The following is a 13,701-nucleotide window of genomic DNA, read 5'->3' as shown; positions in this document are numbered from 1 at the left end:
TGAATATTTTCTGATTTTGCTACGAGTTCACTATTAGTGTCGCAAAAAATGTTGGAATCTGAGCATATTATGGCAAAACTATGATTTGAATATTCAATGATTTAACTATAAATTCATTTCAATGTATAAAATAATTCTCAGATCTGAGCATAATGCGGTGCTATTATGCAAAAACACTATACTAAATTTTTAGAGATGTCATTGTACCATTCAGTATCATTGCTGGAAATAATTTAGATGTCTGAGCATATAATATAGGCAATACCCTGGTTCTGAATATTCCATTATTTTACTATATGTTCACAATCAACGTAGCAAATAATAATTCTGGAATCAGGGCATAATATGGCACCATTATGCAAAACCAGATACTAAATATTTAATGATTTTGCTGTAAATTCAGGATCAGTGTAGAAATAATAAGCACACAGATTCCATCTGTGCCTAGTTATACTGTAAATGTACACTAATGCATTGTTTATATAAATATACATTTAAAATGCAGCCTTTCTCATTTAGTTACTCATAACGTTACAGTATTTCCCATGAGTTTTCAAAAATCCTGATAATCAGTCATTGTTTTAAAGACAGTTTGACGGCAATACTATCCATCAGAAAATTTACAGTGAAAGAGTGACAACACTATTTCGCTATCAGTTCACTATCATGATCACTTGGCAGCAGTTTGTGCTTACACAAGTGTCTGATTTCTGTTGTGGCCGCAGGAATGGTCTGCCCTTTGACTCACGGGCCTCAGTTAGCGTCTGAACTAATGACCTGCTGCGCGCTGATAAGACACGCCGCATGACATCAGCTCTAAATCTGCACCGCCGTGTGAGAAACCACAACAAGCTTCCAGTCCTACTCTCAGAGCTCACCGTCGACATGACAACAAAACACAGGCTGTTTGTTTAGATGGTGTTTAGTTAATTGACATGGTTAGTTTATTTTTAACAAAAAGCATGTAGGTTCTAAATGTCAGCTAGGATTTGGACATCACTAAATCTTACACTTATGGAAAAGTATGCATAACGGTATTTGTTGGACCACGAAAAGGAATAGTTGAACGCCATACCACAGTGTGTATATACACTCACTGGCCACTTTATTAGGTACTCCTTCCTACTAGGTTGGACCCCGTTTTTGCCCTAATCCTTCATGGCATCGATTCAGCAATGGACTGTAAATATTCCTCAGTGATTTTGGACCATATAGACATGATAGCATCACACAGATTTATCCATGTTGGGAATATCTAGTTCTACCACATCCCAAATGTGCTCTATTGGATTGAGAACTGGTGACTGTGGAGGCCATTTGAGTACAGTGAACTCGTTGTCATGTTCAAGAAACCAGTTTGAGATGATTCACGCTTTATGACATGGTGTGTTATCCTGCTGGAAGTGGCCATCAGAAGATGAGTACACTGTGGTCATAAAGGGCTGGACATGGTCAGCAGCAATACTCAGGTAGGCTGTGGTGTTGACACCATACTCAATTGGTACTAATGAGCCCAAAGTGTGCCAAGAAAATATCCCCCACACCATTACACCACCACCATCAGCCTGAACCGTTGATACAAGGCAGGATGGACCCATGCTTTCATGTTGTTGATGCCAAATTCTGACCCGACCATCCGAATGTCTCAGCAGAAATGGAGACTCATCAGACCAGGCAACATTTCTCCAATCTTCTATTGTCCAGTTTTGGTGAGCCTGTGTGAGTTGTAGCCTCAGTTTCCTGTGCTTAGCTGACAGGAGTGGCACCCGGTGTGGTCTTCTGCTGCTGTAGCTCATCCACCTCAAGGTTAGACATGTTGTGTGTTCAGAGATGCTCTTCTGCAGACCTCGGTTGTAACGAGTGCTTATTTGAGTTACTGTTGTCTTTCTATCAGCTGGAACCAGTCCATTCTCCTCTGACCTCTGGCATCAACAAGAAATTTGCGCCACAGAACTGCCGCTCACTGGATATTTTCTCTTTTTCAGACCATTCTCTGTAAACCCTAGAGATGTTTGAGCGTGAAAATCCCAGTAGATCAGCAGTTTCTGAAATACTCAGACCAGCCCGTCTGGCACCAACAACTATGCCATGTTCGAAGTCACTTAAATCACCTTTCTTCCCCATTCTGATGCTCGGTTTGAACTGCAGCAGATCGTCTTGACCTTGTCTACATGCCTAAATTGCTGCCGTGTGATTGGCTAATTAGAAACTGGCATTAAGGAGCAGTTAGAGAGGTGTACCTAATAAAGTGGCCTGTAAGTGTGTATAAAACAATGAAAGCAGAAAACAAGCGTAATAAATTGTAATAAAGTTTCACAATATTAGCATGCTAACTTTTTTCTGTACTTTAGATCGAATTAAAACAGCTTTGGTCAGCCTCAAAAAAATCTTGAACAATACATTAACCTTTTGAGTTAATCACATTACAATAGTCCTGCCGAATTACTTTTAAATTAAGCTCGCATTATATGTATCTAGCTTCTGGAATCTGATCCATCAATAACAATTGAAGTGTGTTTATTTTTTATTTTTTAAAGCTGTTGCACATGAACAGTGACATTGGGCCTGTGTAAAATGTTCAACTCTTCACCTGTTAGCACTCAAGGCTGTACAGCGTCAGTCTTCACTCCTTCAGGAAGGGTGTGTGTCTCCAAAAATGACACAGTCGTGGGACGTAGAATTAACATTATATCATTGCAGGCGAAGCAGACTCTGCGGTGAGGTCATCTCTCCGCTGCAGCCCACACCTATTGTCAGAAAAAAAAACACACAAGGGCGGCAAGCCAAGAACATTTCTGCAGATCTGGGGTCGCTCATGGCTTTTTCTTGCCAAACACTTCCAAATCATCAAGAAGAAACATTCGAAATCTTGCTTTATTAATGGATTGTTTGTGACAGCCTACTAATTACTGATTTGATGTTTAGTTTGTTCTTGAATTTAAAGTAAAATCTCCGTGTATTGTGTTAAAAACAGTGTGAGATCAAAGTTGATGATTAAAACGAAGAGCAATATTTTTATTAAGTAAATGTGTCTTGATTTAGCAAAGCATAAATGCTTGCACTAGAAAACACTAACAGTTAAAAGGGCACATAGTTTACCCCTTTTTAAAATGTAATATTAATATTATGGTTGTTCTGAGTGTGTCACTTTAGGTTCAGTTCAACACACAGTTCAGATGTTTTTATTATAATGTGTTCAATAGTGTCATGTTGGGGGCGTTTACACAGTTTGCTGTTTTAGGGGCGTGTTGCTTCACAGTTTCGGCTTCCCGCCCAACGTAACAAGGGGGCGGAGAGGCGTGGAGTTTAGCTGCCAGTGGGTGAATGTAAATACAGACGATGGACTTGAAAATAAGAACGACTAACTATTTTATTGAGCTAAAACTCCCAAGAACTGGCGAGGAGATCTCCTAGCTTGTCACATTCTGCTCTTTTCACAGACACACACACATATTGCCGTCGTCCTCACTTGCGCGTACACACACACACACACACACACACACACACACTCTGTGTCAGAGGGCGGGGCCGCAGGTTTCAAATCTCCCGGGTTTGCGCGTGCACGTGAATAACTTGGTTTCGTTCGTACGTCATGGCGAAACACCTAATGACTCGGTATCAAGGCGACTCGTTTGAAGCACTATGAGTCGACTCTTTTATAGATGAATCAACAGTTTTAAACACTGTACTCTTACAGATTTAACACAGATTTAAGCTGGATATTTCACTTCACTTAGAGCTTTGTTACACACTTCATAGAGGGGAATTTTCAAAAACCCATAATATGGGCTCTTTAAATAAATAGTTACACTGTAACAAAAATAAAGTGTAAAAAAAAAAAAAAAAAAAAAGTAAATAAACCAACTACAAAATAAAACAATTTTTTAAAATAATTTTAAATATTTTTTACAAAACAATACATGACGCTCAGGGGACGTACTATAGAACATTTTCTATAGGTCTTGACTTAATATATTATACATCAAATGATTTTTTATTTTTCATTTCATAAATTCTATCGCAGAAGCAAACCTTAGCTTGATTTGATTAAATTCTAGTTCCACTGTACAGAATTGAATCTTATCTCTAGTTAGAAAATCTTCAATTATGCCATCAAATTTGACAGACCACTCTGTTACCAAGCAACACTGTGTTACCAAGCAACCAACACTGCATAAGCTGCTAATGAGTTAGCCTAAACAAAATTAATAATAGAATTGAAAAAAAAATTAAGGCATTAATCACTTGCACTAATAATCCGTGATGCTTTGTTGGTCTCTGTAATGCTGTTTACAGTTCTTGTCTGCAATTACTTATAAATGTTGAAATGAAATGCATCTTCAGAGACGTTTCTTTCCTAAAACGCCTTCTTTCTTCATTTTAAACCATCAGTAAATGTAATGATACTGCTGGACAGCTCAATTCTAAGCATTTAAATCAATTAATCCATTAATTTATCAATCAATTCAAGCTGAATAAATGAAGAGACGATTGACCGTGTAAACAATAAATTGTGTAAGGAATTAATGACAATAGATGGTATGTATGATATATGACGATGATATATGCACTAGAGCTGCACGATTCTGGCTAAAATGAGAATCGCGATTTGTTTTGCTTAAAAAAAAGATCACTATTTTTTCACGATTCTGTAGATGTAAAATAAAGGAATGGTAAAAACAAACATGGCACAACATCAATAATATTATTATGTGTATTATGTGAACTGGTTTCTATAAATAATTCTATTCTACTTAAAATAATTATGATGTTGAATTATTATGTTTGAGATATATGCTTGCAATCTGTCATATTGGACAATTTTATTCACTGGTAAAATCAGACATTTGCCATTATCAGATTATATTCAGCAATATAGGCTGGAGTAGTTATACTGACATTGTAAACATTTATTTTCATGAACAACTGTGGGTTCGCTATGAAAGAAAACACATATCAAATGCTTGTCATAGTCATAACTCTAAAATGCGATATTATCATTTAAATGAAGTGCTATGGAACAAAATCAATGCCAAAAGTCTTGAATTAAAAAGCTTGTTGAATATCACAAACTGAAAAAAATAATACACCGTATTAACAAGTTCTTGCATTTTTATGACTTGAATTCCAGGGTTTGTATTTTTAGGTCCTGAAATTTAACATATCTGTATATTTAAGCTTTGAATATTTTAACAAAAAATATTTCAAACACGTTTTCAAACTTAAAAATTCAATAATTCATATTCAATTTTCAGATTTCACTTACAAAATATTCAATACCCTTTAAAAATTCGATGTATAATATTCAAAAGGTAATTTTCAGTTCATTTTATTTCAGTTGAAATATTCGCTTCCATAAATTCAGTGGATCAAATTCGACTGTTAAAATTCAACATTACATCCGGGAACTGCAGGAAAAGCAATAGACTGCAGAGTGAAGATCGCCAGCTGCTCTAGCTTTCACCAGCAGGTGGAGATGGAATAATGTAAGACAGTGGTTCTCAAACTTTTTTCACCAAGTACCACCTTCGAAAAAAATCGTCTCTCCAAGTACCACCTTACGACGCTGTTTTTTAACCAGTATTAAAAAATAGCGTCGTAAGCCTAATTAAGCAGCTACAGGTGTGCACAGTTTTAAAACGATGCAGATTACTTCCTATTAGTAAGAATATGTATTATTATCAGTCACTTTAAACATTTGAAATAGTCTGAACATTAACTGTGCTTGCAGATAAAAAAAAAAAAAAGTTTTAGTTAAAATGTGCTTTTAAAAGTTCATTAAAAAATGGCACTGTTCTTAAAAAGTAAAAAGAAAACTGCTGTACTTAAATCTAAAGTATTCATAGTAGCCTATTCATCAAAAGCTGGAAATGCTGCTTGGACCTTATAAATATAGGCTATATGTCATATTCCTACACTTTCAGACAAATCTTGAAATACATGTTAAATCTACATGACAGGGTTCATACAGGCACAGCCTAATGAAAATCAATTCCAGCACCTATTTTTTTTTCAAGACTGACATGCTATGTATTGAAGACCTGAAATGTATTCTCAGCAACCCATAAAACATTGCATAAGAATAGATACAAATAAAAACCATTAATAATAATACTTATTAATCATATATTAATAATATAATAAACCTGCACTAAGTGCTTGTGAAATCTTTTTTGTACTCAAGTAAAAATACTATTACACTGCTAAAATAACAAAAAATTTAGTAAATAATACTAATATTAGGTATACGAATTACTCTTTTTAAAAAGTACTAGTTGGTTACTTTTGAAAAAAAATCTGATTTTCATTATGAAATCACTTTTTTTAAGTGTAAACCTGATTTAATGGTTTGATTGCTTACATCCCAAAGCTAGGTGTATAATTTGCACTAACAAAGGAAGTATGGTCAATTTTTCCTTTCATGACAATTAATCTTTTTCAATAGCACTGGTAAAACTACCAAATAATCTTTAAGGCCATAGAGACACTTTTTGCCCATTTTTAAAAATATATATTTTTAAGCTTTGAAAGGTTAAATTAAAGTATATGGTAAAAAGATTTAAATTTAGCCTTTTATTTACATATTTTACACTATTTTCTTTACAATAAGTCAAATTTGTTTCTTAAATAGCTGTACATCACATGTAGATTTTATTTTACACTTGATCTTGATCTAAAATAGAAACGTAAAAAAATACAAGTACACTGTTAGTAAAAAAAAATAAAACAAATGAATTCATTTTACTTGAGGTATTTGAAATATGACGACACTACATTTATCAAAGCAGTGCTTTAAGAGCCTTATTGTAAATTGTGATAAATAAACAATAAGTAGGCTAACAATGGATTGCTTTGACCTGTAATGCTTTAGGACAGATCAGAATACAGCTAAATGTATAAATCACACAAATACCTCACCCAGAAACATTTCCAGCATAATTATTTTGTCGTAAAGAAATAAAAAATGTTCCACCTTTGCTAAAAGTAAGTTTCACTTCACAACACAGCCAAATAAGAAGACCATTAGCATTGTCATCGATCATGTATCAATCTATTTCTAAATATTTGATAACTTTGAATACTTTTGACTAAATTTAGTTAAGGAGCAAAGATAAATAATGTCTAATTTAATAGTGGAAAGATCGCGATTGTATTCTATCTGAGCACACACGCGATCATGAGAGGACTTGCAGTTCATTTGAAAAAAGCCTATTTAAGAGCTCGCATATCTGTTTTAGCGATTTGCACACATGAATGCGCTCTCGTGTTAAAATAAAGCACTCGCCGCATTTGCAGAAATGAGTAATTGCGCAATACCTTCATTCCCGCGCCGCCATTCAGAATATATTTAGAGGAGTGACAGGTCAGAGGCGAGTCGACTGGCTGTCGGAGAGCGAAACGTGTATGAAGATCATCAAATAGGCAGGAAATATGTCCGCGGTTTAATTACTCTGCTAGACATCTCTATAGTGAAAACATCCGAGAAGCATTATTCCAACAAAACATTTGTTTTTAAGTTGTTTTTTCTGTCTCTGCAACACAGAAAGCCTTTGTCCCGCCCTTACGTTTCACGCAACTAGACAAGGTCGACTGTGATTGGCCACTTTTCATGTCAGTCAAATCACGCTTCAGAATCAATTCGGAAACTGATTTTCAGCAGCTTATGACACAATGCACTAAAATAAACACTCCAAGCACATCGCTGTGATCGTACGCTTCACAAAACAGCCAATGCCGATCACATCAATGTTATATTACGCATTAAAGGATTAAAAGTGTTAATTGCTTCTTTCATTATTCAGCGATTCCTCCGCGTACCACTAGGAGGAAGCCCGCGTACCACTAGTGGTACGCGTACCACAGTTTGAGAACCACTGATGTAAGATTTTTAACCCAGTAAACAGGCGAGAAAAAGGCTATTAAAGGCACAAAAGTAGCATTTAATATTAATATCAATGCTTTGGACATTATAAATGATAAAAAGTATGAGTAAAATGAGTAAATGAGGTTTTAGTCATCTATATTTGCCCTTATGTAACGGAAGCCAGCTGGTGATCGCGTAAAGCTCACTCCTCGGATCCAGGGACAGTTGTTCTGCAATCTTATCGGAGCTTGTCTCCCATGCTGGCTCGTTACCTGCTCGGACCGGTGTAGTTACTTGCACATAAACCGTCTTTTGATGAATATGATGTTACACATTGTCTATCTTTATTGACTCTTTCTTCCATAGACACTAAGTATTATATTGACAGCTAAAGAATATAAACGTAAGAGAAACAGGAGAGGAAACATTATAATAATACAAAATAGATAAACATTGACAGGGCTAAGAACAATTACGATCAAAGATTTTCAAAACCAGAGAGATTTTATGAGAATGTCACACAAAACAGTTTACTTGGAAATGTTAAACAGAGTTCAGGTATGATTTAAGGTTGGTTATGGATGGGGCGTGTAATTTAAAATAATTTAACATAACGTGCAAATGCATTAAAGGGACGTCTTCAGTTATTATTTAAACGCAGCTATGTCAGGTATGGGATAGGTTATATATTTCATTATTTAAATTATGATTGTTAATATTAATATTTTATGACATGTATTTGGGCTATTGTGCTTAAATAAGTCATCCGTGATTCTAAATTAATATTTCTATTCATCCTTTTTAGCTATCACTTTGCTATCGTCTTTCTCTTCTTTTTGTCTATTTTTTATGGTTCTGCCACTGTTACGTTTGCAAAATGTCTTTAGTTTGTTTAGATTATTGCTTTTCCTCTAAAATAGAGACGAAGCAGAAGGAAAATGAATGAATTGATGAATGAATGAAATGATTGACGTTTTTATGCATGTGCTGTGTGGCTTGGGCACGACAAAGACGAACGAGTGGCCGCGAGCTCCGGTGGCCGGTCAGAGCCAGCGCCGCATATCAAACTGGTTAAGAGATGCTGGATGGCTGCCAATATGATAGGAATTCTTCCGAAGTTTCAGATGATATCTGGGCTTGTGCATAATAATGTAAAATAAAAGTGAAAGTCATGACATTTGGCCAAGCATAAGAATAGCCTACAAGAGTGTTTCGATTATTATCATGACATGTCATGCTTGGGCTTATATGAATAACACCTCGCTGTTTACCATTTCCGAAAGTGGAGCTGACGTCGGCGCGAAATTGCTTGTATAATTGTAAAAAGAGTGATAAATATTAATGGATTTCTTATATCTGTCATTTCTGATAATATAATTGATTTAACTAGTGTGAGAGTATCCAACACTCATTTAGCAAAAATGCATCCAGAATCCTAAACCAATAACTTTGTCAAGCAAAAATTATGATTTTATAGGCTACTGATTTAAAAAAAAAAAAAACAAGAAAAAAGAAACTATTAGCTACCCTAGCAATTGTTTATTTAAATATGATCATCTCAAAATATAAAATAAAAACAAAATGGGTTGACTTTGTGAAATCATAAAACAGACTTGCAGAAAAGAGTTAATAAGAATAAATGAGCAAATACATTCTCTCCAGTAGATGGCGATTAAAGCTCAGTTATACCCCATGATGATGAACAGAGCTGCTTTGCAGGAACCCCTCAACCACGCATGTCAAACCACGCATTCTAAACATAATCTTATGAAACTAGCTCAAGTGACAACTATATTAAATTTAAACCAGTTTAAATAAGTTTATATGTTTAATAACTGCAAAAAAGATCAACATTGCTAATCATAAAATACAAACGGTTGCTGAAAAGTTATAAATAATGGTTTTCTCATTTAATACTGAAAACAAATTAAAGTCAGTTATAACTGCCTATTATCAAACCACAGGCGACTCATTTTATTACTTATAATTGGCTGCGACATTGCCACTTTTGCGTTAATACCTTTTTCTCGCCTATAGGCTACATAACAATAAAACAATAATCTGGACAAACTAACACATTTTGCAAACGTTTAACCATGGCAGAACCCCAAAAATTTGAAAAAAGAAGAGAAAGACAGGCAGAGTGATAAAAAGGATAAATAGAAATATTAATTTAGAATCACGGATGACTTATTTAAGCGCAATAGCCCAATTAAATGTCATACAATAATAATATTAACAATCATAATAATAATTCAAATGATGAAAATGTATAACCTATGCCAATCCTGACATAGCTGCGTTTAAACAGCGCAAACATTACTCCTTATAGTTATCCCATATTAGGCGGTTCTGTGTGAATAACTGAAGACCCTCCTTTAATGCATTCGCATGTTAAATTATTTTAAATCAGACGCCCCGTCCATAACCAACCTTAAATCATAGGCCTACCTGAACTCTGTTTTGTGTGACATTCTCATAAAATCTCTCTGGTTTTGAAAATCTTTGTTCGTAATTGTTCTTAGCCCTGTCAATGTTTATCTATTTTGTATTATTATTATAATTTTCCTCTCCTGTTTCTCTTACGTTTATAATCTTTAGCTGTCAATATAATACTTAGTGTCTATGGAAGAAAGAGTCAATAAAGATAGACAATGTGTAACATCATATTCATCAAAAGACGGTTTATGTGCAAGTAACTACACCGGTCCGAGCAGGTAACGAGCCAGCATGGGAGACAAGCTCCGATAAGATTGCAGAACAACTGTCCCTGGATCCGAGGAGTGAGCTTTACGCGATCACCAGCTGGCTTCCGTTACATAAGGGCAAATATAGATGACTAAAACCTCATTTACTCATTTTACTCATACTTTTTATCATTTATAATGTCCAAAGCATTGATATTAATATTAAATGCTACTTTTGTGCCTTTAATAGCCTTTTTCTCGCCTGTATACTGGGTTAAAAATCTTACATTATTCCATCTCCACCTGCTGGTGAAAGCTAGAGCAGCTGGCGATTTTCACTCTGCAGTCTATTGCTTTTCCTGCAGTTCCCGGATGTAATGTTGAATTTTAACAGTCGAATTTGATCCACTGAATTTATGGAAGCGAATATTTGAACTGAAATAAAATGAACTGAAAATTACCTTTTGAATATTATACATCGTATTTTTAAAGGGTATTGAATATTTTTTAAGTGAAATCTGAAAATTGAATATGAATTATTGAATTTTTAAGTTTGAAAAAGTGTTTGAAATATTTTTCGTTGAAATATTCACAGCTTAAATATACAGATATGTTAAATTTCAGGACCTAAAAATACAAACCCTGGAATTCAAGTCATAAAAATGCAAGAACTTGTTAATACGGTGTATTATTTTTTTCAGTTTGTGATATTCAACAAGCTTTTTAATTCAAGACTTTAGGCATTGATTTTGTTCCATAAAGTGCACACTTTCGGTTTCATTTTGACGGCTAAGTGCTTGTTCATACTTTGCGCGCGGCTTCCAAACGATCACTCTGTGCCACAAACTGAATATTATTTACACTGTATTACCTGTTACTCGCAACATATGCAGGTTCTGTTTAGGGCCGGAGTGGGACTCTTTTTCAGCCCTGGAGTTTCAAGCATTAGACCGGCACACCGCAGTTCACCACTGACTATATTAAAATAAGGTCATTTCCAATTCAGTTTCTAATTACACTATCACGTCTTTTTTGAGAAAACAGCTGCTTTAGAACTTCAAATGTTCAACATCCCTTACATGTCTTAACAATAAAAATGAAAAAAAAAAAAAAATGTTACTCAGACGAGGATCGAACCAGGGTTGGCGACGTTATAACCTAACATGCTAACCACTGTACCACAACAAATGTATATTGAATGGTGACTTATATCATCATTAACCTGCAGGCTGCATCCTGCTCACGAGGCTACAAGAAAATAGATAAAAAGAGCAGAGCTGCGGTAAAATAATAAATAAGGCGGCTGTGGTCAAGACTGCTGAGAGCAATAGATTCTGGAGCTAGGGACACCGGCCCTCGCGGCCAAAAAACGGACCGGCCCACTGGGAATTCTCCCTGTCCTCACGATTAGCCAATCCGGGCCTGGTTCTCTTCACTAAAGTAGACGCGCGCACGTCTATCAATAAGTAGAGCGCGCGCGCTCTCTCTCTGTGATAACAGCTCACGTTCAGCAGCTCACATCACGTGTGATTTCCCGGCCGTGAAAACATCATTATATTAACACAAAAAGGACTTTTTAAGGTAAATTATACCTTATAAGTACAGTATGTGACTCTTTTAACATCATTTGGAGGTGTCAATGTCACTGAGCAACGTGTGTGAAACAATGAGAAGACTCGTGCAGCCGCCTTTTCTTCTCTCCTGAACTTGAAAATATGATTGACAGAATCGTAGAAATGCTGGATTAAGATCGTCAAGGGGGTCGAATCGAGATTGTGATCTTTTAACGATTAATTGTGCAGCTGTAATATGCACTGTAAAAAAAATCTGTAAACTTATGCCAATAGCTGGGATTTGAATCAGCAACCTTCTTGCTAAGAAGTGACAGTGCGAAACACTGAGCTACCTTGTCTCTGATTAGTAATCAGTAGTTAATTCGTTTTTTAAAGTAACCCAACAATGAAGGTGCATTAATAAGGTTTGTAATAGGTCAAATAAAAGCATGGGTGCATCTCAATCAGCAAACTATAGTGCACTGATCAGGGCGTCAGCCATTTTAAGTGCTGTCTCGGTCGCAAAATTCTTCCAGTGCACTGAAATGTTTTCGCCCTGAAAAGTCCCACAATGCACCATGAAATCAGCACTTAACGGACTTAACGGAAGCGTGAAATATGAATCACGTGAACCAAATACTCAAACATACCTACAAACAAGAGGTGTTTTTCTAAAAAGAATTGTTATATTTGTTGATTCTTAACATGAACGAATTAGCTAGACAGGTTAGGAACAATCTAGCAGACATTTATAATCGTGTAATAGTTGAAAGGTCGCTGGTATATGCAACAATCAAATTATTTACCTATAATCAGGGGCGTAGCACCAAATTCTGGGCCCTGTACCCTCTCAATGTCAGTGGGCCCCCTACACATTTTTTTTTTAAATTATTTGAATATAAACATGCACAAATAGTGTTTTAATCTATAATCAAATCAGATTATAATAATGACTGGTTCTTTCATTCACCACCATTGAGTGCTGCTTCTGCTGGTGTGTCGGAACCACTGGTTGTTTCTGAAACTGGTTAATGTTGGCAACCTGACGCTAGCTGGCCTGGCTCATAATTTACTTATATAAACAAGCAGCCTGGTTGACAAACTAAGCTAAAGATTTAACATTAGCATACATACATTACAGGGCTCGAAATTAACTTTTTTACTTGTTAGCACTGGTGCTCCCAACTTCAAAAAGTTAGGAGCATCCCAAAAAATTTAGGAGCACCCATTTTCTTTTCAGTTATGCGCCGATCATGATTCTTAATGGCCGATTTTGATTAGCACACGTACATCTCGGAGATGTCTATTTGACGTCTGCATTCACATCTACGAGACGTTTCCTATCAGATGTGAAATAGACTTCTATTAGACACCTTTAAGATGTTTGCGATTCAGAATGTGTGTAAAACTGACATCATACAGACGTCTGCCAGACGTTTGTATACAGCAGGTGCTTTCCAGATCAAGAGATCTTTAACAGACATCTTGCAGACATATACAGACACAAAATATCTAATACAATGGCATTTCAACCTTTAAACCATTAAAAGGGATAAATCAAGTATATAATTTCTTATATTAGTATTACTTAATTGTT

At 35.6% G+C, this 13,701-nt stretch overlaps 1 protein-coding gene across 9 annotated transcripts in view; it reads left to right on the top strand.

Annotated features, from left to right (window-relative positions):
* Positions 1 to 13,701, top strand: part of filip1b (filamin A interacting protein 1b) — a 97,416-nt gene that overhangs the window by 16,925 nt on the left and 66,790 nt on the right. The window contains exon 1 of one of the 9 annotated variants that reach the window (XM_073933748.1): positions 12,042 to 12,132. The exons of the other annotated variants lie outside the window; for them this stretch is intronic. The gene's annotated coding sequence lies outside the window, so the exon portion shown is untranslated. Of the gene's footprint in view, positions 1 to 12,041; positions 12,133 to 13,701 lie in introns of those variants that run through there. 9 annotated transcript variants of the gene reach the window in all.

The sequence above is a fragment of the Danio rerio genome, chromosome 20 (genome assembly GCF_049306965.1).
Source record: "Danio rerio strain Tuebingen ecotype United States chromosome 20, GRCz12tu, whole genome shotgun sequence".
Taxonomy (NCBI): Eukaryota; Metazoa; Chordata; class Actinopteri; order Cypriniformes; family Danionidae; genus Danio; species Danio rerio.
Note: the sequence above shows the minus strand (reverse complement) of the source record. Positions and strands in the feature narration are given on the sequence as shown.